General features: G+C 47.6%; 1 non-coding gene across 1 annotated transcript; it reads left to right on the top strand.

The window, feature by feature from the left end:
* The first annotated feature begins 24,551 nt into the window (after positions 1-24,551).
* TRNAA-UGC (transfer RNA alanine (anticodon UGC)) lies at positions 24,552-24,623 on the top strand. Its single transcript has one exon. It is a non-coding gene; the product is annotated as a tRNA-Ala (tRNA).
* Positions 24,624-25,240: the final 617 nt, after the last annotated feature.

The raw sequence follows: 25,240 nt of genomic DNA, 5'->3' as shown, positions 1-25,240 counted from the left end.
GTAGTGGAATTGTCAGATTAACATGTGTAAAGAAATGGCTCCCTGTTGCAGTTACCCCCCACTTTTTGCCTGATACTGATGCTGACTTGACTGAGAAGAGTGCTGGGACCCTGCTAACCAGGCCCCAGCACCAGTGTTCCTTCACCTAAAATGTACCATTGTATCCACAATTGGCACACCCTGGCATTCAGATAAGTCCCTTGTAACTGGTACTTCTAGTACCAAGGGCCCTGATGCCAAGGAAGGTCTCTAAGGGCTGCAGCATGTCTTATGCCACCCTAGAGACCCCTCACTCAGCACAGACACACTGCTTACAAGCCTGTGTGTGCTAGTGAGAACAAAATGAGTAAGTCGACATGGCACTCCCCTCAGGGTGCCATGCCAGCCTCTCACTGCCTATGCAGTATAGGTAAGACACCCCTCTAGCAGGCCTTACAGCCCTAAGGCAGGGTGCACTATACCATAGGTGAGGGTACCAGTGCATGAGCACTGTGCCCCTACAGTGTCTAAACAAAACCTTAGACATTGTAAGTGCAGGGTAGCCATAAGAGTATATGGTCTGGGAGTCTGTTTTACACGAACTCCACAGCACCATAATGGCTACACTGAAAACTGGGAAGTTTGGTATCAAACTTCTCAGCACAATAAATGCACACTGATGCCAGTGTACATTTTATTGCAAAACACACCCCAGAGGGCACCTTAGAGGTGCCCCCTGAAACTTAACCGACTGTCTGTGTAGGCTGACTAGTTCCAGCAGCCTGCCACACCAGAGACATGTTGCTGGCCCCATGGGGAGAGTGCCTTTGTCACTCTGAGGCCAGTAACAAAGCCTGCACTGGGTGGAGATGCGAACACCTCCCCCAGGCAGGAACTGTAACACCTGGCGGTGAGCCTCAAAGGCTCACCCCTTTGTCACAGCCCAGCAGGGCACTGCAGCTTAGTGGAGTTGCCCGCCCCCTCCGGCCACGGCCCCCACTTTTGGCGGCAAGGCTGGAGGGAACAAAGAAAGCAACAAGGAGGAGTCACTGGCCAGTCAGGACAGCCCCTAAGGTGTCCTGAGCTGAAGTGACTCCAACTTTTAGAAATCCTCCATCTTGCAGATGGGGGATTCCCCCAATAGGGTTAGGACTGTGACCCCCTCCCCTTGGGAGGAGGCACAAAGAGGGTGTACCCACCCTCAGGGCTAGTAGCCATTGGCTACTAACCCCCCAGACCTAAACACGCCCTTAAATTTAGTATTTAAGGGCTACCCTGAACCCTAGAAAATTAGATTCCTGCAACTACAAGAAGAAGGACTGCCCAGCTGAAAACCCCTGCAGCGGAAGACCAGAAGACGACAACTGCCTTGGCTCCAGAAACTCACCGGCCTGTCTCCTGCCTTCCAAAGATCCTGCTCCAGCGACGCCTTCCAAAGGGACCAGCGACCTCGACATCCTCTGAGGACTGCCCCTGCTTCGAAAAGACAAGAAACTCCCGAGGACAGCGGACCTGCTCCAAGAAAAGCTGCAACTTTGTTTCCAGCAACTTTAAAGAACCCTGCAAGCTCCCCGCAAGAAGCGTGAGACTTGCAACACTGCACCCGGCGACCCCGACTCGGCTGGTGGCGATCCAACACCTCAGGAGGGACCCCAGGACTACTCTGATACTGTGAGTACCAAAACCTGTCCCCCCTGAGCCCCCACAGCGCCGCCTGCAGAGGGAATCCCGAGGCTTCCCCTGACCGCGACTCTTTGAACCTAAAGTCCCGACGCCTGGGAGAGACCCTGCACCCGCAGCCCCCAGGACCTGAAGGACCGGACTTTCACTGGAGAAGTGACCCCCAGGAGTCCCTCTCCCTTGCCCAAGTGGAGGTTTCCCCGAGGAACCCCCCCCTTGCCTGCCTGCAGCGCTGAAGAGATCCCGAGATCTCTCATAGACTAACATTGCGAACCCGACGCTTGTTTCTACACTGCACCCGGCCGCCCCCGCGCCGCTGAGGGTGAAATTTCTGTGTGGACTTGTGTCCCCCCCGGTGCCCTACAAAACCCCCCTGGTCTGCCCTCCGAAGACGCGGGTACTTACCTGCAAGCAGACCGGAACCGGGGCACCCCCTTATCTCCATTCTAGCCTATGTGTTTTGGGCACCACTTTGAACTCTGCACCTGACCGGCCCTGAGCTGCTGGTGTGGTGACTTTGGGGTTGCTCTGAACCCCCAACGGTGGGCTACCTTGGACCAAGAACTGAACCCTGTAAGTGTCTTACTTACCTGGTAAAACTAACAAATACTTACCTCCCCTAGGAACTGTGAAAATTGCACTAAGTGTCCACTTTTAAAACAGCTATTTGTGAATAACTTGAAAAGTATACATGCAATTTTGATGATTTGAAGTTCCTAAAGTACTTACCTGCAATACCTTTCGAATGAGCTATTACATGTAGAATTTGAACCTGTGGTTCGTAAAATAAACTAAGAAAAGATATTTTTCTATATAAAAACCTATTGGCTGGATTTGTCTCTGAGTGTGTGTACCTCATTTATTGTCTATGTGTATGTACAACAAATGCTTAACACTACTCCTTGGATAAGCCTACTGCTCGACCACACTACCACAAAATAGAGCATTAGTATTATCTATTTTTACCACTATTTTACCTCTAAGGGGAACCCTTGGACTCTGTGCATGCTATTCCTTACTTTGAAATAGCACATACAGAGCCAACTTCCTACAACATGGAAATCAGATATCACTTTAGGAAGTAAATTCTAATGAGTTCTCAGTACTTTTTCCTTATGGAACACTGTATATGGTTCCTTACAATAGAGGACTTGGATCTCACTAACACTTTGGACTTGGTAATGGCCACTAGAAAAGTGGGCTTTCAGGAAAGGTGCTGGAGAGAAGCGATATGAATGGGTTCAGATAAAAAAAAACAATTGTTTAAAAAAAAACTATATTCAGCTTCCAGGGGGGAAACAATCTCCTTAAGGGAGGATAAATCCAACTTAAGACATTCTAAAAACTATTTTACAGCAGAAATGTTGAAAAGAAATAGTTGTGAAGGGATTTTCCTGTAAGCGGTAACTAACTGGAAAAAACTGCAACACATATTTTACTAACTCCAGAAGGTATGGAAGCAATGTTTCTTCTTGGCATCTATCAGGGTCAAGGTTTTAATGCTGTCACCAGATGCAGAACCTCTTCTATTTAAAGAAATAGGATGCTCTTGTGAAAGGACGTCTCCCTTCTCTAAGGATGTTCATGCAATCTTCAGGTAGGCCTAAGTGACCACATTGCAAGAGTTCAGGAGCCAGGCTGCCAATCTCAATGATGGTAGTTTGGGGTGCAGTACCTGATTCCCGAACATGAATAGGATGTTATTGCTCTGATAGTTGTAAAAGATCAGTTTATCTCCACTTCTGTAGCCACTCTGGGGTGATGATTATCATCCTTATTGTCAGACTCAGTCAGGATTGGAGGAAATGTGTAGAGAAATTTCACTGACAGTTAATTAAAGGTGTATTCCTCATTGTACCGGGTTGGTGGAACAGAGAGGCATAATTTGTACAAAAACCTGCAAAGCCCCATTCGTAAAAGATGGCCTGCAGGTGAACTGCTGTTATGTGTAGGTTCCTCACAATCGCTGACTTTCAGATTGTTTGGGTCTCTAGAGAGTTCTGGATCTTGTGCATCCCTGCCCTTAGTTGGATTGCCCTTGGTTCCAGTAGATTTAAATGCTATATCCAGTCCTTCTTCAACCTGCGCTCTTGGACCTCCAGGCCACACAGGCAGACTCTCCAGCGCAGTAGTAAGGATCATATACCTATTGTTTAGGATGGATTTTATGGTTGGAAGGGGACACCCTTTAAATGATGCGCAGATCAGCACCACAACAGGAAGAAACTCAATTGCAGCGCATGAGAGAACCAACTTGCCTAATTCCACTGGTCTTTCAGGCACTGTTGCAACTCATTTGTAGACAGACATTTCAAACAGAATGGGGCAGTACGCCATTGAGCCCATAAGTGATGAAATCAGATGGGCCATCAGATGTTTCATTGTTAGAAGTTTGACACTTCTGAAGGACAGAACACAATCTCTCCTCCGAAGGACACAGTTCTGTTGACTAAAGGCCTGATTTATAAGTTGCGGCATGGATACTCCCCTGCACCGGCAACAGACTTCCCTTACCGCTAACATAATGGTCCATCAGCCATACTTAAATAGGTGCACACCATAGGTTTGGGTACCGTGGTAGCTACTCTGTCACCGTAATCGCCAAACCTCTCAGATGGCCCGATAGAGTAAGGGCTGTCAGAGAAATGGCTATATGTTAACTCACCCAATCAGGATGGTTAGTCATATAGCCATTTTTACTGTCTGTCACTGCCAGGCAAACCTTGGTAGTGAGGAACAGTAAAATGCTAGTATTGCTTCCAACGCCGTGGGAGATTACTCCCCTGGTGAGGGGAGCATTACATTTTTTATTTTCAAAAAGATAATCCTGTTTCAGAATTTTCTTTTTTAAATAAAAAAAAAGAAAACTGTTTGGTGCAGGTCTGCATCGTGCTGACGCAGCCCTGCACCAAACAGTGAGATGCATTAGCAAGGAGTGCTGTGATTCCTGCCAGTGCATTATAAATGTCGGTCTGCTTGGCTGTCTTTTATAAATTTGGCGGACAGAGTAATTTACTTCTTCCCCCTGGCGGAACAACAGGCCGTCCACCAAATAATAAATCAGGCCCTATGTGTCTATTGGGGTCATTACGACCCTGGCGGTCGGAGACCGCCAGGGCTAAAGTGGCGTCCGTACCGCCAACAGGCTGGCAGTACGGATACCCATATTATGACCGCGGCTGTAGGGCCGCGGTCGCACCGCCGGGGCCGGCGGATTCCCGCCGTTTTAGCCCCAGCGGTGATAATCCGCCAGGGCAGCGCTGCCCTGGGGATTATGACTCCACTACCGCCAGCCTGTTTCTGGCGGTTTGCACCGCCAGGAAGAGGCTGGCGGTAAGGGGAGTCCTGGAGCCCCTGGGGGCCCCTGCACTGCCCATGCCATTGGCATGGGCAGTGCAGGGGCCCCCTAACAGGGCCCCATGCAGCTTTTCACTGTCTGCATAGCAGACAGTGAAAAGCGCAACGGGTGCAACTGCACCCGTCACACGGCCGCAACACCGCCGGCTCCATTAGGAGCCGGCTCCTATGTTGCGGCCGCATCCCCGCTGGGCCGGCGGGCGTAAACTAGGTTTGCACCCGCTGGCCCAGCGGGGATGTTGTAATGGGCACCGCGGGAGTGCGGCCGCATGGCGGTTACAGCCGCCAATGTTGTAATGACCCCCTATGACTGCTCCCATGTACTGGATGGATTGTGCCGATGTTGCCATTGACTTCAAGTGTGACTGACTCAGAGCCCTTGCTGCTTGAGTTGTCTATTAATTGGTTCATAAGCCTGGGGTCTAGAATAGGGAGGTATCCCATTTTTAGTCCTTTTTCTCAAACCAGAAAGTAACAGGAGTAAACTCCCTTTCCTTTTGGGAATGGAGGGACTGGTTCTTTGATCGGAAGGGTGCAAACTTCAAAATGAAGCAACTCTTGATGATCGTGGATGGAGGCGATGATTTGAACCTCAGAGAATAACCATCATGTTCAATATTTAAAAAAAAAATTCTGATGTTATTCTCTTTCACTCTTTCAGATAATTGGTGATGCTTCTCCTTACCCTAGTGGCGAATGAAAGAGGGTGAGAGGGAGTCACTGGCAGTTTTCCCAGCAGCACCTGGTGTCTGCTGCCCACTTTTATTATTCTGAGGATCTGCATGGTTGAAAGGATCTTTGATGTTGAGGCTGCCTCGGCCAATGCGGGGCTTGAACCCTATGTTGCTGGTAGTGACTGTGGTAAAGTCTATACTGATGTTTTTGTTATTTCTAACACTTCGCAAGGCCTACAGCTTTTAGGGCCTCTACCCCAGATGTCATGTATTGCAGCTCGTCGTCTGCATGTGCTGTAAACAGAGTGGTTTCAGAAAAAGGAAAATCTAATTCCCTCTGTGGGGCCCCAAGTTTTAGGCCAGTAAGATGAAGCCATGAGGGGCAATGAAAGGCGATACCATGGCAATAACCATGCACAGCTAAGTCTGCTTAATCAGCCACAGCAACGGTGATCTGGTTGAAGATCATCCTGCCCTCTTCCAGGACTTTTGCAAAATCCTGTCAATCTTCTCGGGTCAACTTCTCCTGGAAACATTAGACTGTATCCCACAAAGTGGTCAAGGAGAACAGCAACACTTGCAGTCTTCATTGTCATTGCCAGAGACGCGCTGAACTTTCTTCCAACTGCATTCATCCTCTGAAGTCTAACGTGCCACCTGAAGAAGAAAGCGATGACGACAGTGATGCGGGATGGTGATGTCTTTCAGCAGCTACTATGAACGAGCCGGCAGGTGGATCAGACCTTGCAAAGAGGGGGCCCTGTTCAGGAGTCTTATTCTGTTTATGCAATTTTGCTGAAACATATTTTACTGAAGCCGGGATACAAAACAATTTAAGAGCTGGAACCAGCAGACCTGGGACAAGAGGAAGTGCAAGGTGAGCATCCGTATGGTGGTCCAATTTGTAGAATATGACTGAAGTCTTCGATTGAAATATAGGAATGGGGATACTGAGCTTGCCTACCCCACTCGCAATACTTAGATGAAAGTGTTAATGTCATTGATCCGTGAAACCCCTGCAGGTGAATAATTTTAAATGAGACGAAGAGTCCGAGCAAATATGAGAAGACCTTAAACATATTGGAAATCTAGATATTCCTGAAGCTCTAGAATGGCAAAAGGGTCTAGAGTAGTGGTTCCCAAACTGTGGTCCGGGGAGCCCTGGGGGGGTCTGCGAAGCCTCCTGAGGAGGTCCATGACTGCTTTAATAATTTTAACAGATTAGGTCCCCAGCTTTCAGTAATGACTCAGTGGGGGGTCCCGGATTCTGCCAGTATTGATAAAGTGGGGGTCCACAGAAGTCAAAAGGTTGGGAACCACTGGTCTACAGCGATCGGATCTAAAGTGATGTTGAGGTGATGTGTAACCTTGAGAGTACTGGTATGCTCTGCAACATTGATTTCCATAATGTCCTGAGTGTTCTGGATCTGCCTCAATATGATCGAAATCATAGGTAGCACAAGCTCAGTAGGCAGAGGACAAAATTTTTGAAGGCGCATTGTTCGGGGGGTTAGAGTAGGGAGAAGAGAGAGGTGACAGTCCATATTTAGGTGATGACTGGAAGTGGAGAAAAGGGTCACCACTGAAGGTACCTCCCTGGTAGGAGAGCATGTCCTGGAAGAATCTGAATCATGCATGCTAGGAACCGTCCTCTTTTTAATCAGGCAAACCCGCTCTGCGGAGGGAGGAATTGATCCCTTTGAAGAGGAGTCCCTGGACAGCGAGACAGTTTGCTATATTGACTTCCTGGTCTTTGACATTGATCTACCCCCTCTTGACGCTGAGCCAGCTGTTGACAGCAAACAGGAAATAGCAAAGCCTACCTTGGGAATCGTGGTCCTTGATGTCAAGCGGGTGTGTATTCTTTAATTCATCTGTGATCTTTCCCTGTATCTCCCTTGTGTGTGCTCCCTGGAAGCTGCAGAGGGAGCACAAGTAGAGGGGGATACTTTCCATGTCCCTGAGGGTTACCAGGTGCCTCTTCTCCCCAGCATTGGTCGGTTTGAAGACTACGCAGGCTCATCTTTTCTCTATCCTATAAAGACCTGGACAAGTTCTTACAAGAGTCTTTGAAGTCGCTGAATGAAGGTGTTTTAATGGTCTGGAAGGACTTGCAAGGCAAAATACATTATGTCAAGCTGAGTGCTCCAGAACCATGTCAGCAGGAGCTGGATATGCTGTTCCTCAAAAAAAGCTGCAGTTTTCTAGTCTTTCAGGCTAGATTGTTCATTTTTTTCTCTCTCAATCTTACTTTAAAAATGATTTGTGGGGGATCAGATCGAGGCCTGTGGAGGGGTGCAGAAGGGCGACCCCATGTAGAAGTTATGGCTGAGAACAGGGGCGTAGGAGACAATACATTTCTGGGGGGGACAGGGACAGCCTTGGGGACTTTCAATCAACCCTATACAAATCGCTCATTGTTTACGAACTGCAGGCTCCGATAAATATACACAATCATATATGTTGGAAGTGAAACAGGGAGAAAGGAAGGCATGTTTTCACAGTCTGAAAGTATCTTTAATTGTTATTTACATTCACAAAGTAATTAGCTCAAATGTGAAAATAACATGTTGATTAACCTTGCATCTTCATGCACCAAGCAAATCAAGGTAGGAGGGTAAAAAGGAAGAACATACCCTTTGCGCCCCACACCCACCATGCCCTTCGCCTCATGCCAATTGGGACCGCACTGGAGATATCAAAAGCGATTATGTACAGGAGTTGTAAACTGTGCTCGGAAACCATAGTTCTAATAACACTTCTACTCCTGTGTGTGATCTTGGGCAGCTCAGCTCCACATCAGTTATAACTAGAAGCATTTCAACTGAAGAAGCACTTGCAGTTACAGGCTATATAAACATGGATTCTCTAATCTCTGTATAAACTGCAGTCACTAATTTCTTTAGAAACGGCTGTTTGTGATGCACCAAGTCACTGCGTATAAAGAAGACATTCACTGATTATAAAGAAAAGACATCGGAAAATGACTATGATAGGGTTATTACAGTCGAGTTCTGACATTACAGTGCCTTCTGCCAGAGCTAGCAGCCAAGGTAAAAGGCAGATCAGGTCACAGAGCATAATTAATGCAGCTGTTTAAGCAAAAAATGGAATGTTGCTTTTCTTTCTTCTGCTCTACTTTAATAGCTTGGAATGACAGAAGCTATGCACTAAGGTTTTAAGTGGTTTGTGGGAAAGTTGGTGGTGTGACCATGTATTATATGTGGAAAAACACCCCTGGCGTACATAATGATATTGCAAGTCACCTTGAAGATCATACATTATAAACATGCATTGGCAAAGCCAATAGGTCTCGTCTATGCACGTTCTATTGCCTTTGCCAATGTGTTTTAGACTTGCTGTACACTAGTGAGACTACTATTCAGCATGGCTCAAAGTTAATGGCATAAAGGAGAATGATGTGTCATCGACTGGTGTGGCGTAGTGTCATGGAGTAAGTAGAGTGTCCTAAAATGGAGCAGTAAACTAACTTTAAAGGAACAGGGGTCCCTTGAATAAAATGCAACACCACTCCCATAAACAATGATATTAAAGTAGTATGCAAATGGAATGTGTCATACATTTATTCAATCAAAATATAAAAGATCAAATGTAGTGGGAAAACATCAACAGGGGAAATCGAGAAAGACTGGTATTCGGGCATTACACAAGTTACCTGGATGACCCAATGTCACCAATTACAAGAAAAATGTAAAAAGTAACTGTAGGAAGTTGGCTCTGTATGTGCTATTTCAAAGTAAGGAATAGCATGCACAGAGTCCAAGGGTTCCCCTTAGAGGTAAAATAGTGGTAAAAAGAGATAATACTAATGTTCTATTTTGTGGTAGTGTGGTCGAGCAGTAGGCTTATCCAAGGAGTAGTGTTAAGCATTTGTTGTACATACACATAGACAATAAATGAGGTACACACACTCAGAGACAAATCCAGCCAATAGGTTTTGTTATAGAAAAATATCTTTTCTTAGTTTATTTTAAGAACCACAGGTTCAAATTTAACATGTAATATCTTGTTTGAAAGGTATTGCAGGTAAGTACATTAGGAACTTTGAATCATTTCAATTGCATGTATACTTTTCAAGTTATTCACAAATAGCTATTTAAAAAGTGGACACAGTGCAATTTTCACAGTTCCTGGGGGAGGTAAGTTTTTGTTAGTTTTACCAGGTAAGTAAGACACTTACAGGGTTCAGTTCTTGGTCCAAGGTAGCCCACCGTTGGGGGTTCAGAGCAACCCCAAAGTTACCACACCAGCAGCTCAGGGCCGGTCAGGTGCAGAGTTCAAAGTGGTGCCCAAAACGCATAGGCTATAATGGAGAGAAGGGGGTGCCCCGGTTCCGGTCTGCTTGCAGGTAAGTACCCGCGTCTTCGGAGGGCAGACCAGGGGGGTTTTGTAGGGCACCGGGGGGGACACAAGCCCACACAGAAATTTCACCCTCAGCGGCGCGGGGGCGGCCGGGTGCAGTGTTAGAACAAGCGTCGGGTTCGCAATGTAAGTCAATGGGAGATCAAGGGATCTCTTCAGCGCTGCAGGCAGGCAAGGGGGGGCTTCCTCGGGGAAACCTCCACTTGGGCAAGGGAGAGGGACTCCTGGGGGTCACTTCTGCAGTGAAAGTCCGGTCCTTCAGGTCCTGGGGGCTGCGGGTGCAGGGTCTTTTCCAGGCGTCGGGACTTAGGTTTCAGAGAGTCGCGGTCAGGGGAAGCCTCGGGATTCCCTCTGCAGGCGGCGCTGTGGGGGCTCAGGGGGGACAGGTTTTGGTACTCACAGTCGTAGAGTAGTCCGGGGGTCCTCCATGAGGTGTTGGTTCTCCACCAGCCGAGTCGGGGTCGCCGGGTGCAGTGTTGCAAGTCTCACGCTTCTTGCGGGGAGATTGCAGGGTTCTTTAAAGCTGCTCCTTTGGATAAAGTTGCAGTCTTTTTGGAGCAGGTCCGCTGTCCTCAGGAGTTTCTTGTCGTCGTCGAAGCAGGGCAGTCCTCAGAGGATTCAGAGGTCGCTGGTCCCTTTGGAAGGCGTCGCTGGAGCAGAGTTCTTTGGAAGGCAGGAGACAGGCCGGTGAGTTTCTGGAGCCAAGGCAGTTGTTGTCGTCTGGTCTTCCTCTGCAGGGGTTTTCAGCTGGGCAGTCCTTCTTCTTGTTGTTGCAGGAATCTAATTTTCTAGGGTTCACGGTAGCCCTTAAATACTAAATTTAAGGGCGTGTTTAGGTCTGGGGGGTTAGTAGCCAATGGCTACTAGCCCTGAGGGTGGGTACACCCTCTTTGTGCCTCCTCCCAAGGGGAGGGGGTCACAATCCTAACCCTATTGGGGGAATCCTCCATCTGCAAGATGGAGGATTTCTAAAAGTTAGAGTCACCTCAGCTCAGGACACCTTAGGGGCTGTCCTGACTGGCCAGTGACTACTCCTTGTTATTCTCGTGGTGTCTGACAGAGGTACCAACTTCATGTCAGCATACCTAAAACACATGTGGAATGAGTGTGGAGTGACTTACAAATTCACTACACCATACCATCCACAAACTAATGGCTTAGTTGAGAGATTCAACAAGACATTAAAAGGCATGATCATGGGGCTCCCAGAAAAACTCAAAAGGAGATGGGATGTCCTCTTGCCATGTCTGCTTTTTGCTTACAGAGAGGTGCCACAGAAGGGAGTAGGATTCTCACCCTTTGATCTTCTGTTTGGTCACCCTGTAAGGGGACCACTTGCTCTTGTTAAAGAAGGCTGGGAGAGACCTCTTCATGAGCCTAAACAAGACATAGTGGACTATGTACTTGGCCTTCGCTCTAGAATGGCAGAGTACATGGAAAAGGCAACCAAAAACCTTGAGGCCAGCCAACAGCTCCAGAAGTTTTGGTATGACCAAAAGGCTGCACTGGTTGAGTTCCAACCAGGGCAGAAAGTCTGGGTTCTGGAGCCTGTGGCTCCCAGGGCACTCCAGGACAAATGGAGTGGCCCTTACCCAGTGCTAGAAAGGAAGAGTCAGGTCACCTACCTGGTGGACCTGGGCACAAGCAGGAGCCCCAAGAGGGTGATCCATGTGAACCGCCTTAAGCTCTTCCATGACAGGGCTGATGTAAATCTGTTGATGGTAACAGATGAGGATCAGGAGGCAGAGAGTGAACCTCTCCCTGATCTTCTATCATCAGACCCAAAAGATGGCTCAGTAGATGGGGTGATCTACTCAGACACCCTCTCTGGCCAACAGCAAGCTGATTGTAGGAGAGTCCTACAACAGTTTCCTGAACTCTTCTCCTTAACCCCTGGTCAGACACACCTGTGTACCCATGATGTGGACACAGGAGACAGCATGCCTGTCAAAAACAAAATCTTTAGACAGTCTGACCATGTTAAGGAAAGCATCAAGGTGGAAGTCCACAAGATGCTGGAATTGGGAGTAATTGAGCGCTCTGACAGCCCCTGGGCTAGCCCAGTGGTCTTAGTCCCCAAACCTCACACCAAAGATGGAAAGAAAGAGATGAGGTTTTGTGTGGACTACAGAGGGCTCAACTCTGTCACCAAGACAGATGCTCATCCAATTCCCAGAGCTGATGAGCTCATAGACAAATTAGGTGCTGCCAAATTCTTAAGTACCTTTGACTTGACAGCAGGGTACTGGCAAATAAAAATGGCACCTGGAGCAAAAGAGAAAACAGCATTCTCCACACCTGATGGGCATTATCAGTTTACTGTTATGCCCTTTGGTTTAAAGAATGCCCCTGCCACCTTCCAAAGGTTGGTGAATCAAGTCCTTGCTGGCTTGGAGTCCTTTAGCACAGCTTATCTTGATGATATTGCTGTCTTTAGCTCCACCTGGCAGGATCACCTGGTCCACCTGAAGAAGGTCTTGAAGGCTCTGCAATCTGCAGGCCTCTCTATCAAGGCATCCAAATGCCAGATAGGGCAGGGAACTGTGGTTTACTTGGGCCACCTTGTAGGTGGAGGCCAAGTTCAGCCACTCCAACCCAAGATCCAGACTATTCTGGACTGGGTAGCTCCAAAAACCCAGACTCAAGTCAGGGCATTCCTTGGCTTGACTGGGTATTACAGGAGGTTTGTGAAGGAATATGGATCCATTGTGACAGCCCTCACTGAACTCACCTCCAAGAAAATGCCCAAGAAAGTGAACTGGACTGTGGAATGCCAACAGGCCTTTGACACCCTGAAACAAGCAATGTGCTCAGCACCAGTTCTAAAAGCTGCAGATTATTCTAAGCAGTTCATTGTGCAGACAGATGCCTCTGAACATGGGATAGGGGCAGTTTTGTCCCAAACAAATGATGATGGCCTTGACCAGCCTGTTGCTTTCATTAGCAGGAGGTTACTCCCCAGGGAGCAGCGTTGGAGTGCCATTGAGAGGGAGGCCTTTGCTGTGGTTTGGTCCCTGAAGAAGCTGAGACCATACCTCTTTGGGACTCACTTCCTAGTTCAAACTGACCACAGACCTCTCAAATGGCTGATGCAAATGAAAGGTGAAAATCCTAAACTGTTGAGGTGGTCCATCTCCCTACAGGGAATGGACTTTATAGTGGAACACAGACCTGGGACTGCCCATGCCAATGCAGATGGCCTTTCCAGGTTCTTCCACTTAGAAAATGAAGACTCTCTTGGGAAAGGTTAGTCTCATCCTCTTTCGTTTGGGGGGGGGGGTTGTGTAAGGAAATGCCTCCTTGGCATGGTTAGTAACCTATATAGTACAGTGGTTTAGAGGAGGCTGGCCTGGTTTGTATTGGGTACCTATGGTACTTACACAATATTCCAGGTCCAGTTATCCCTTATTAGTGAAATGTAGGCAGTGTCTAGAAGCCAGGCTCTCTAGGGGTAGCTGTAGCCAAGGCTTATCTAGGAGACATGCAAAGCTCATGCAATACCACTGTCGTCACACAGCACTCACACACATGAAAGAAAATACTCAGTGTTACAAAAATAAAGGTACGTTATTTTAGTGACTCAAATGCCAAAAATACCATAGAGACTATGGGGGTCATTTTGACCTCGGCGGTCTATTTGAAAGACCGCCGAGGGACCGCCGTGCGGAAGACCGCCAGTGGTGACGGTTTTCCGCTCGCCCTATTATGACCGTTGGCAGCTCTCCGTCCTTTTTCGGACGGAGAGCCGCCAACAGCCATACTGGCGGGAGGCGGGGAAGTGGAGGTTGCTCCACCTCACCAACAGAACACCGCCCAGCGAATCACGTCCTGTGATTCGCCGTGGCGGTGTTCTGTTGGCGGTGTGGTGTCGGCGGAGCTGCCCCCATGGCTCCTGTCCCCTCCCGGAGGATCGTCGGACCAGGTAAGTCGATCGTCCGTGAGGGGAGGGGGGTGGGGGAGTGTTGGGTGTTGTGTGCGTGCATGGGGGTGTGCGTGTGTGTATATGAAGGGGGGATGTGAGTGCTTGTATGCTTGCGGGGGTGTTGTGTGTATGGGAATGAGTGCATGCATGTCTGTGGGTATGTCAGTATGGATGTGTGCGTGAATGTTTGAATGTGGGTGTGCGTGTCTGCCTGTGTGTGTGTATGTAGGCATGTATGTTGGCGTGTGATTTTGTAGGTGGTGCCTGCGTGCGTGTCGTGTGTGAATGGGTGATGTGATGTTGGGGGTCGGGTGGGGAGGGGGACGCTGCCAGCTTTGGGGGGTGGCAGGGGTGGTGAGGGGGGTAGGGGAGGGAGTCGGGGTGGGGGTGAGGGGTGGGGGAGATCCCTATCAGTGCAAGGGAAGGAATTCCCTGGCATTGATAGTGCTTACTGCCATGGATTTCATGGCGGTTCAAACCGCAGGAAATCCACGGCGGTAAGCCGGGTCAAAATACTGCCGGCGGTATAGTGACGGCCGCCGGGCTGGAGTCCCAGGTCTCCAGCCCAGCGGTCGTCTCCGCCCTGGCGGGCGGAACGGAGAACCGGCGGATGACCATGGCGGTAACCGCCATGGTCATAATCCCATGAGGGGAGACCGCCAGCCTGTTGGTGGTTTTACCGCCGGTTTTCCGCCTTCCGCCAGGGTCGTTATGACCCCCTATACTCCCTTAGGAGGTATGTAATACACCAATTATATACACTAGTATGCAGCAATAGCAATAAAAACAGTTAGAAAAGTGCAATTAGTGAAAATCACAATGGTTGGAAATGGGCCTAGGGGAACCACAAACCATATACTAAGAAAGTAGAATGCGAATGTCGGTTTCCCACTTAGGCAAGTGTGGTGTGTAGAGGGGCGCTGGGAGTATTAGAAAACACATAAGGTAAGTAATAGAACCCACCTCAGAGCCCAGGAAAGCAGGAGTAAATCACAGTAACTTTCCTAGAACACACAAGAACATGAGAAAGAAGATAATGCAAGAACCAGAAGATACTTCAAGACACAAAGGGTGGATTCCTGGACCTAAAGACCTGTGGAAGAATGGGATTAGGTCCAAGAAGCACAGAAGAGTACAGGGAGGACAGGAGCCCCTGCTAACCCGAATCAAGGTGCAAAAGAAGAACCACCGGTGAAGAACAACAATCAGTACTGCACCCAAGAAGATGGATGCGGGTCCTGGCTGGTGCAGATGATATCCCACACCGGATAGATGATTGCAGTCTGGTTTGCGTCACTGGATTCCGCCAACAAACCTTGGCACACGCAAAGCTCACGATTAGCAGAAAATGGCACTGCCTGGGACCAGGAGGGACCTGGTTGACTATACCCAGGAGGAGGAGTCAGAGGGGGCTCTCAGCAACTCAGAGAGCCCACAGAAGACCAGCCAATGCACACAGGAGTCCTCCAGCACAGGGGCAAAGGAGTTGCAAAAGGAGGCCCATGCAGCACAAGAACAAAGGATCCCACACCGCCAGAGAACCACTCAGGAAGCTGTGCATTGCAGGAAGGAGTGCCGGGGACCAGAGTTACATTGTGCACACAGAATGTCATAGAAGGATGCCAACAACCTTGGCAACTGAAACACACGTGGTGAACAGGGTTACTGTCTTGCGTGGGAAGGCAAGCTCTTACCTCCACCAAAGTTGGACAGTAGGACGTCAGGACCATCGGGACCACTTCAGTTCACCACCCGTGATGTAGGATCCATTCAACTCAACAGGAGAGGGGACCCAAGCAGATGGTCGTCATTGCAGAGAGGTGCCTGCTGAAGCAGGGGAGTGACTCCTTCACTCCAAGGGAGATTTGTTCATTCTTCTGGTGCAGGCTGAAGACAGGCTGTCATCTGAGGATGCATGACCGGGAAACAGTTGCATTTGCTGGCAAGAGCTGAAGATACAATGTTGCAGAAGTTGTCTTTGCAGTTTGTGGAGTTCCTGGAGGGTCCAGATGCAGTTTCTTCAGTGAGAAGGTGAAGTAAAGGATGCAGAGGATTCCTGCTGGAGTCTTGGAATCCGAATCTGAAGAACCTCCCAAAGGAGAGACCCTAAATAGCCATGAAAGGGGGATTGGTCAGCTAAACAGGTAAGCACCTATCAGGGGACGGCTCTGACACCACCTGCTGGCACTGGCCACTCAGATGCTCCCAGAGTTCGCTGCCACTTGGAATCCAAGATGGCAGAACACAGGGACCCTCTGGAGGAGCTCTGAGCACCACACCTGGGGTGGTGATGGACAGGGGAGTGGTCACTCCCCTTTCCTTTGTCCAGTTTCGTGCCAGAGCAGGGACTGGGGGTACCTGAACCGGTGTAGACTGGATTATGCAAGGAGGGCACCAAATGTGCCCTTCAAAGCATTTCCAGTAGCCTGGGGAAGGAAGCTACGCCTCCCAAGCCTGTAACTCCTATTTCCAAAGGGAGAGGGTGTAACACCCCTCTCCCAAAGGAAATCCTTTGTTCTGCCTTCATGGGCTTGAGCTTCTCAAGCAACAGGAGGGCAGAAACCTGTCTGAGAGGTGGCAGCAGCTGGGGCTACCTGGAAAACCTCAGAAGGCTGGAATGGCAATACTGGGGGTCCTCTAAGGAGCCCCCAGAGTGCATGAAATCATACAACCATTGCTTGCAAAAGCCTTGGGTTATGATTCCAACATGTTTGATACTAAATATACATATGTTTGGAGTTACCGTTATGTAGCTGGGAATAGGTAGTGACCTATTTCAAGTACACGTGTAAATTGGCATCCCCGCACTCAGGAAGTCTGGGAAAATGGCCCTGGAGGTCGTGGGGGCACCTCTGCTAGTGCCGGGGTGCCCTTACACACAGTTACTCTGCACCCTGCCCTCAGGGCTGGAGGGCCTGCTATAGGGGTGACTTATAAGTGACCTGGTGCAGTGTAACTGGCAGTGAAAGGGTGCATGCACCTTTTCACGCAGGCTGCAATGGCAGTCCTGCAGAAGCCTTTGCATGGGCTCCCTATGGGTAGCAAAAGAAATGCTGCAGCCCATAGGGATCTCCTGGAACCCCAATGCCCTGGGTACCTAAGTACCATATACTAGGGACTTATAAGGGGGCACCAGTATGCCAATGTTGGGTGAAATACTGGGTTACCAGTATGCAACAACCGTAATTTAAGGGAGAGAGCATAACTACTGGGGTCCTGATTAGCAGGATCCCAGTAGACACACTCAAACACACTGGCATACAGGCCAAATGTGGGGGTAGCCAAGCTAGAAAGAGGCTACTTTCCTACAAGGTTAGCATCCACAATAATGATTTACAGGCTTTTATACACCGACTTTTACATGAATGACTCAAATAGTGAATCAAGAAGTCATTAGCTCATAGTACCTATGCTTATGTCAACTTATGTACAATATCACACATTCAAGTCAAGGTACTTTGGCCGACGATATTTCGATCCCCTAGACAAGTATCAGGATCATCCTAAGCCTTCGTTAAGCTTGAGTTAAAAGGGTTACAGAGTGCTTGCAACCAAAACGGCGAAGATAAATCGGACTCACTTCTCATATGAGTGAGAAGGCAATCAATGGAGATCTGAATCTCTAATCAAGCACCAATGCCATAAAGTAGTAGTAGAGTGGAGTAGTGTCACAGTGTAATAGATTGTCAGAGTGGAGTGGCAGAGTGTCGTAGAGTGGAAAGGCATAAGGAAGAGTGAAGTGGAGTAGAGTGAAGGTAAGTAATGTGAAGTGGCTTAGAGAAAGTTGGGTAGAGTGTTACAGTGAACATAGTACATTGTTATATAGTGGAGTGGCATAGAGGGTTGTGCAGTGGTGTTGAGTAGAGTATCGTAGATTGAAGTGGCATAGAGTGGTGTGGAGTGGATTACAGTGGAGTAAAGTGGAATGGAGTGGCGTATAGGGAGTTGCGTAGGGAGTTACAGAGTGGAGAAAGTGTTAGAGTTTAATGGAATAGAGTGTCAGAGTCTAGTATCATGGAGTGTAATGTCAGTGTGAAGTGTCAGAGTGGAGTTAGGTGGTCTAGAGTGAAGTGGCGTAGAGTACAGTGGTGCAAAGTAGATTGGTGTAGAGTGTAGTGGTATAGAGTGCATTGGTTTTGAGTAAAGTGGTGTAGAGTGCATTGGCGAATACTGCACTGGTTTAGCGTACAGTGCAGTAGAATAGAGTGGTGAAGAGTAGAGGGGAGCAGAGTGGAGTGGCACAGCATAGATTGCAGTGGTTCAGAGTGCTGTGTCAGAGTGATGCGTTGCATGGTAGAGTGGAGTGGTGCAAGGTAGAGTAGACTGGTGTAGAGTGCAGTGGTGGAGTGCAGTGATGAAGAGTAGAGTGGCATAGAGTGTAGTGGCATATAGTACACTGGTGTAGAGTGCAGTAGAGTGGCATATAGTTGAGCGGTGCAGAGTAGAGTGCCGTGGTGCAGAGTAGAGAGGGGTATAGTTAAGTGGCAGAGTGCAGTGTTGCAGAGTAGAATGTCATAAAGGACAGTGCTGTAGAGTGGCATAGAATGCATTGCTATAGAGTGCAGTGATGTAGAGTGATGCAGAGTAGAGAAGAGTGGTGTAGAGTACAGTGGTGCAGAGTAGAATAGAGTAGCATAGAATGCAGTGGCATGGAGTAGAGTGCTGCAGAGTACAGTATAGTGGTGAAGGGTAGATTGTTGCAGAGTGGAGCATAGTGATGTAGAGTGCAGTAGCATAGAGCGGTGCAGAGCAGATTGGAGTGGTGCAGGGTACATTGGCGTGGTGCAGGATAGATTAGACTGGCATAGCATAGAGTAGAGTTGCGTAGATTGCAGTGGCAAAGAGGAGCTGATTTCAAAGTAGAGTGAAGTGCCCTACAGTGGAGTGGTGTAGAGTAGATTAGAGTGCAGTGGTGCAGAAAAGAGTGCAGTGGGACAGAGCAGGTGGTGCAGAGTAGAGTGGTGTGGAGTTCAGTGGCAGAAAGTGCAATGTTGCAGATTAGAGGGTCGCAGAGTACAGTGGTGTATTGTAGAGGGACATAGAGTGCAATGGCATAGAGTGCTGTGGCGCAGAGTACAGTGGCATTGAATGCAGTGGAATAGAGTGCTGTGGTGCAGAGTACAGTGGCATTGAAAGCAGTGGAATAGAGTGCTGTGGTGCAGAGTAGATTGGCATAGAGTGCATTGGTTTTGAGTAAAGTGGTGAACAGTGCACTGGCAGAGTGCAGGGGCGTAATGTACAATGGTTAGAGTAGAATAGCATAGATTGCAGTGGCGTGGTGTAGAGTGGAGTGGTACAGCATAGATTGCAGTGGCGTAGAGTTACACAGAGTGGAGAAAAGTGGTGTAGGGTGCAGTGGCATAGGGTAGATTGTTTCAGAGTAGAGTGAAGAAAAGATAGAGAAAAGATAATATACTTCAATATGCTGAAGTATTTAACGATAACAACAACATAAATAATAACGCTAGGCATAACGGCCCAAAATGAAATATGGCTTCTCCCTATTAGCCACGCTGCAATCAAGCGCTTCATTACCTAGAAAACAAAACATTAAACATAAATATTAGAAAAATATACCCTTCTAATAGCTAAATTGTTGTGTGAGAAGGTAAAATCTGGGCTCAATCTCGACTTCACTGTTTCACCAACTGGTGTGATCTTAGGCAAATTCCAAAATTGTGTTTCACAGAGTCTCCTTTCTAGCCTGCAGGTGTCAGGCTGAGTGGGACTGTGTTCTCTCTTTAGATCTTTCTCATTGTCTTGCAGCTCCTCTTGAAGGCATTGTGCAGTGCTCCTCTTCAAGGTGGCAGGTGATGCAGACAGTAATCATCCAAAACTCTTTTCTCCTCCTCGTACCCTTTGTTCTTATGAGCACCCTTAATGCCCACAGCTGTGAACAGGACAAACAAAAGGGCAGAGGGCACAGGGGGACTCCGGACTCACCTTCATACTGTCACCATCAGTTTGAAGGATGGACAGTACAGGGCTATCATAAGTAGCGCTTTTGTGCGCTAATGGCCCTCTGAATAATAGATATGAGAGGGGAAATGATTGTGTCCCCTTGTCCCCCCCACCTCCGTCCCCCGTGTCCCCCAGCCTCCAAAATCTGGGGGGGATACATCCCCCGCGTCCCCCACACTTCCTACGCCCATGGCTGAGAATACTGCACTGTTTGTGCAGGGCCGGCTTTAGGGTGGTGCGACTGGTGAGGCTGCACTGGGAGCTGACCTGGGGGGCTCTGTATTTAGTAAATAACGTATGATTTTAAAAGCACCTGCTGCCGAGTTCCTTGAGTCCAGTTTCAGGCAGCAATAAAATGTCAAGATAACGCTCATAATTAAGGTTCCTGCTAGAAAGAAAGATTTATTGCCTGGTGGTAGCTTTAACTCGCCATAAGGTAGCACAGAGATTTAATACGCCTGCTGCACAGAACAGATATGTGTTTTATGTGGATAGCTGAGTGGATGAGTAAAGGCAACCTTTACCTGCTCTTTAAAACAAATGAAATGTATGTGAGAGAGGGGCTATGGAGAGGTTAGGGGCTCATTTGCCGGGTGATAATGGGGCAATCCGAGAAGGAAGTCATGGGGTGGGGGCGCAGAAAAAGATTGTCGCACCAGGCGCTACTAGCGGTAAAGCTGCTCTGGACCCAGACTTGTGTCAGGGCGCCACAAATAAGGAGGGGTCTCAAATTGATTCGAAGTAAGTGGACTCCTGCCGTGACCTAGGGGACTGACTGGGTACTACGAGGGAAGTTTCGTGGGGGGCCTTCCCGGGGCGGGAGATGTGAGGCTGCAAACTTGAGGGACTTGAAATGGTGGAACTGGGGCGGAGTGGCAGAGCCCCTAGAGTGAATCGGATGACCCCACCCAAGGCAAGAGAGGACCCCTTCATAAAGCCCTCCAACGACTGCTAACCCATCAGACCGAATCTGTGATCGACCTGCCCATGGGGAAGCTTTGTCACTGTTCCATTAGAGTGCTGCCAAGTGGCGATATCCCACGCAAGGTGAGAGAAGAGCGAGCAGCAAAACCAGAGGAGATCCCTGATAGATGGGATAACCCGATTGAGCACCCCAGGTGCTGTGTGGCAAATGTAGCCGGCGAGTGAAGTGCCCTATATGCAGGGTCACTGGAATTATGCCATTTTACGGCTGCAGCGATTTTCACATGATTATAGATTTGCAACATTTGCCACATAATCCATCATCTGCCGCATAACCAACAGATTCTTTTCTTGTAATTCTGTTTCTAGTTCAAATGGCTCATAAAGTTACTAACAATGCAGTGTCAGGAGTGGCCGCTCAGTGGAACGCCCTGTGCAAAGCTGGACTGGTTGGTATCTTTTCTCTTAGTTATTGTTATATCTGGATGTTAAACTGGTACTAATGAGGTGCAACCAATGCCCAGACAGAGTTACCAAGTTTTCAAGCATTTGCAATGCAATGGGTCTTGCATTTGGTTGAGTTAGAGCTATTGGTGTTGTAAATTCACAACTGCACTTTTCTTGCCACATAAATTGGTCCACCCTGCCTCATGCTTTGGTCTTTTCCTGCCACATAATTCCAGTGACGATGCATATAACTAAAGCACTTCCATTTACCTTCTTCCTCAATCTGCAGCCAAAAATTATAATGTTGCCATATGGCATCCTAATTTGAATCCACCACACTAATTCCAATAGAATACCAGTTTCACCACCCCACCATCAGAGTTGCTGGCTGGCTAACACAGTTCCCCAAGCAAGACAGCCGTAGAGGAGAAACAAGAGAAATAAACTAGAAGAGTCACCCAAACATATCAAGACTGTTTAAACGTTCATAGAGTAATAAGGATGTTAAGTTGGGCTGAATCATGCTAACAATTGCAATAAGGAGAGATTAATGAAAAATATACAATTATACTATAAACCCAATAAAAGCCTTTATCAGAAATAAAATGTTGGCATAAGACTGTAATCCTCAAAACAGCCCCTAGAGGACACCACAATGAAAATAGCATTTGTAAGAAACGTGTATGTATATATGTAGCCCCTATAGGGCTTAGCGCATTACACATTTTAAGGGCTAGCAAGTCTACTCAAAACACAAACTACTCCTTGCTGTAAAACAAAAGTTACAGCCATGGCAGCGCTTAAAATGACAATGAATAGTGGTAGGGGTTATTATTTTGGACGCCCCACTAACCTAGTGTGGGGACCCAGAGATGATGTGGGCAGTAAGAGCACATTGTGGTGAACAATCTGAAGGTGGTCCCATTGCATTAGGACCACCACAGGCTAAGTTATGAGCAAAAATGTTTTGTAAAAGTAATGCCCTGCAAAGCATTATAGGGGAGAGTTTTCGTGCCTGCGAATATTGTAGTATGATGACTGTAATGCTTAGAACAGACCCTAGAGAATACCACAATAAAAGTAGCACTTTTAATAAATATTGTCATGTAACTATGTGGTTAGCCCCTAGAGGGCGTACCCACATGAAAACAGAATGGCAAAACGTAATGCAGTGCAACCACATACACATATCCTATTCATACACACACACACACACGTTAATAGATTCCCAAGGACCACACTCACAACATGGTAACTCTGTCGTAGTGTCCCTAGTTACATATCTGCTCTATGGACATCAGGCTTAACGTCAATGGAGCTGAGCGTGGGTAACAATCCGCAAGTCGCTTAACCTTCGTTAGCTCACAATGATTTTCACTGATCAGAAGCAGCACTTACTACATAAGAAGTTGGAGACCCCTGACCTAGGAAAAACATACACCATCATACCCCACACCAGCTACAAAGTAGTTATTTCAGCTTCAGTAGTGCGGACACAACGTCCCCCAAGAACAGAATACAGATCATAATGTTCGTGTCACTGGACAGGCAAAGTTGCCAAATTACACCGCCCCTAACTTCCTAGAACTTTTTTAAGTACAAAAACGTAGAGATTTTTTTTTAAAAGCCGTGAATAAATAAATAAATAATGGAAAGAAGTTTTTCCAGGTAAAGCAAAGTGTTTGTCTAGTCAGGCTTTGCCGTCAGGACAGACCTGACCAAAAGCCTCCAAGACATTGGTGCACACCAGAGAAATAGAGTGTGCAAAACATGTTCTCACAGCAAAGACGGTATTGACACCGACTACAACAATGTGATGAAATTTTTTAGACGATCCACTCAAATATCAAAGTGCCTGTCGGCCAAGCTCTACTGATACCTATCCAGCTACTGAGCAAGAACAAACTATCAAGGTGTCATCACGCGAGTGCTGTACTAGTGCTTTTACAAACCAGACTAGCTGGTGTACAAGAAGTTTACCAATGAGAGTGTATGCTGTTTGAGCACTGAGCACTCAAGCTGGCCGTGGCACCATGGCCACTATAACTAACAATATAAGTACCAGTCTGAGCAGGTTAGTGCTGCAGTGATGCTCTCCGTCGCGCTACAATTTATAAAGCACTTGTGAACCCAGTCTGTGGAAGATTCCACACATCCATACTGTGCTCAGACTGGCGGGTCAAGGATGCTCTTATTTCCCAAGATTAAGATATGGAAATATAAATATCCTTGTATCTAAATCAATTTAAAAGAACTATGGGCCACATGTAGCAACATTCTGAATTGCGAACCGCAAATTGCGAGTCGCAATTCAGAATGTTGGATGGTGTCCCTGACACCATTTGCGATTCGCAAGGGGGACGCAAATGCCCACCTCATGAATAATCATGAGGTGGGTAGCAATTTGCAACCCCCTTGCGATTGACGGCCCTCACGGGGATGGTGGCCTGCTGCGGACAGCAGACCACCATGTCTGTGACTGCTTTTTAATAAAGCAGGGTTTTTTTGTAATGCAGCCCGTTTTCCTTAAAGGAAAACAAAATGCATTACAAAAACGAAAAATGAAACGTTTTTGTTTCATTTTTTCAGAGCAAGAGGTGGTCCATAGGACCACTGCCTGCTTAGGACCACTGCCTGCTCTGAAAAAATGTTTGCAGTGCCATTCACAATGGGGAAGGGGTCCCATGGGGACCCCTTCCCTTTTGCAAATGGGTTACCACCCATTTGACATGGGTGCTAAATGCGATTGGTTTGCGACCGCGTTCGCGGTCACAACCAAATCCTGCAATGCACTGCGAACACCCCTTCCTAATTGCGAATTGCAAACCCGCGAGGTTTGTGCATTGCGATGTGCTTTTTGCACATCGCAAACAGCAAACTTCGCTGCTAGCAACGTGCAAAAAGATTTCTACATCTGGCCCTGTGTCACTTACTAATCACCAAAACCATCCGACAGTGCACCAGAACACCTAAATCATGTTCATAAAACATCAGCATCTCAGTCACAGAGCACCAACATAAACAGCATCACGTCTTTACCAAAAACATTAGTTTCCAAGTATGTAAAAAAAAATCACACTGATATACATATTCCGAGCTACTTAGCACCAACTTTTTACTCAGTATTCCATCATAGCCCAAACAGTAATCATTAAACAGACAGGAAAACCAAGCATCTCTGGAAAGAGCAGATGACAAACTGAAAACAAGCATGCTTTCAACCAGGGGATGTAGCTCAGTGGTAGAGCACATACTTTGCATGTATGAAGCTCTGGGTTTAATCCCCGGCATCTCCAGTTTAGGAAACAATTTGTTCCCAAGTTATCTTGCAAATTACCTCATTCCTTTTCTGTGCTTGCATGAGACATGCAATCTCTCATCGCTCAGACATAGTGTTTCACATCGAGCCACACTATGATGTCACAGTGCCAGACACAAAAAATGTTTTTATAAGAATGCTTGCAAAGCATTATGGGGTGAGTTTCCCCGAATGCAATGAATATTCTAGTATTGGCTCTCCAGCTGTGCCGGGAAAGCCACACTGTGGATTTCTGTGTTTTTAGTAAAGAATTTATCAAATACAAGTGTTATTTGGAAAGGTATGGAGCGAGAAGAGGAGAGCCAAAAGAAATTACTCGTATCAGGTAACAGTGTGACCAATGGGACCAGCGCTCCCATACCGCTGATGGAGTTTGTGCTGTTGGCTCTGTGAGCGCCATAGCTGCCATGGAGCATGAAGGGAGCGGCAAAAGGAAAACATTGTTTGCACATGCAGAAGTATATAGGCAGTCATGCAATTATCCATGTAACAGGGTCAGTGTGCAAGGCGGTAACAAAAACGCCCCAAGGCAGGACAAATGTAAAGCATTTATCAATTACATCAAGGGATTTTTTAAAGGCAAGCCCATGAATG

This window comes from Pleurodeles waltl, chromosome 10, assembly GCF_031143425.1.
Source record: "Pleurodeles waltl isolate 20211129_DDA chromosome 10, aPleWal1.hap1.20221129, whole genome shotgun sequence".
Taxonomy (NCBI): domain Eukaryota; kingdom Metazoa; phylum Chordata; class Amphibia; order Caudata; family Salamandridae; genus Pleurodeles; species Pleurodeles waltl.
This window is presented reverse-complemented; position numbering and strand designations above follow the sequence as displayed.